Genomic DNA, 1,982 nt, shown 5'->3' with positions numbered 1-1,982 from the left:
ATATTAATTGAGTATTTTCAATTGAAGCTTATTTAAATTGTAAGTGTACATATATAAATGTAAAATTCAAAATGCAATTAAAAAGTGAAATATTATTAAAATTTTTTCATCATGCGTAAAAAACTTATAAGGATCTAAAAATATAACCCTTTCTATAAAAAATAATAAAATAATAATATATATTATATATTTCTAACATTCTAGAAACATATATCTCAAATTAGTATTAAACTGTTCTTTCGTAAGAAAAAATTTTAAATAATGTTTATATACATAATGCTTTACTTCTTTTTTTAAGAACTTTATAATGATATTACTGAAATTTTTTTATAATGAAAAAAAATATAGAGAGAAACATTTTTATAATTTAAAAATGGAAAATAATATGTTTTATAACATTACAAAACATATTCCTTTTATCTTTTGCTCTTTTCTTCTTCTGTTATTATTTTTTTTTTATAGAAATATATTTTGTATTATTCAAGAATAATATTTTTTTTCAAAAATTTTATAACATTACAATATATGTAAATGTGAAAAAAGTTTATTCCCTAGTTCTTTTTTTTTATTCTTAGTATCTTGTACAAGACAAACAAGTATCAGTTAAAATAATATATATATAACACAATGGGACATAATACTAAATTTTATAAAATAAGTTAATGAAAAGTTAATGTTGATAAATGTATCCTTTTCTTTTTCGGTACATTTGTCTTAATTTCAATAATTTAGAATTAAAATGTTGCTTAAATTAAATGTTTATTTGTTTTACTATATATTTATATAAAAAAAAAAAAAATTTCTATAATATAGAATTTTAACAATTACGTTTTATTTCTATAACAATATTATATTGTCTTTTTATGCCTAACACCACTTTTAGAATAAACATAGAAATAATTATATTATGGTATTTCATTTTCTTATATGTGTTATATATTTTATTTGCACTTCCATGATATCATAATAATGTTTATCTTTTCTGAAATTTGTAATAATTCATATTCCTTTAAATCATAAATTATAAAATAGGAAATTGTTTTAAACTTACAGAATTAATTATATATATATATATATGTTGTCTGGTTTATCTTAAAATCATATGAAACAATGTATTAGTGTTATTAATTTTTTTTTTTTTTCATATAACTTTATATATAATCTATTAAAGAATTCCTTATAAACAATTCTTCTAGACGATAAAGTTTACACTTCATAGGAAAATGCTTTAAAAAAGAATGAATTACTTTTAAGAATATATGAATATTTTTTCATTCTTTATTTAAGTTATATATACTTTTTCTTTTTGATTTTATATGTTTAGCAGTTATAAGAATATACAGTTAATGTATTAAATTATTCTTAATGAACATCTTTTATTTAACAAGAAAAATAATAAAGTTAAAAATATTTAAAAACTGTTATTTATAAGTTTCAGAGATAGAAAAATAAATTAATAAGAAGTAATATAAAATGATAAAAATACTTTTATAAATTTTTTAATTCCATAATTTTTACAACGTTGATTGTTCTTAACTTTATATACACATATATGTATATAATGTGAATAAAATAAATTTATTATTTAGTTATATAATTTTTTTCAAATCTATGATATCCACATAATATGAATTAAAATATTATTTATACATGATTTATTATTAAATTTTAAAAACTTTATTTTTTTATAAATAAAGAAATATATATTTTTTTTATATTACAAGAACATTCTTCTTATAATTATCTACATATATATTATAATAACATTATTTTATATATAAAAGGTAATACAATTTTATTTATATATTAAATTACATATTGAAACTATTTATTATATATATATAATATTTATTCAAAATATGTTTTAATATAATCATAAAGTTAAAACTCAAACTTTGTCAGGAGTGGGGTTCGAACCCACGCCCTTACGGACAGCGGCCTAAACGCTGCGCCTTAGACCACTCGGCCATCCTGACAACATG

This window comes from Plasmodium gaboni, chromosome 5, assembly GCF_001602025.1.
Source record: "Plasmodium gaboni strain SY75 chromosome 5, whole genome shotgun sequence".
In the NCBI taxonomy this organism is placed as follows: domain Eukaryota; phylum Apicomplexa; class Aconoidasida; order Haemosporida; family Plasmodiidae; genus Plasmodium; species Plasmodium gaboni.
The sequence above is the reverse complement of the archived record's forward strand: the minus strand, read 5'-3'. Positions refer to the sequence as shown.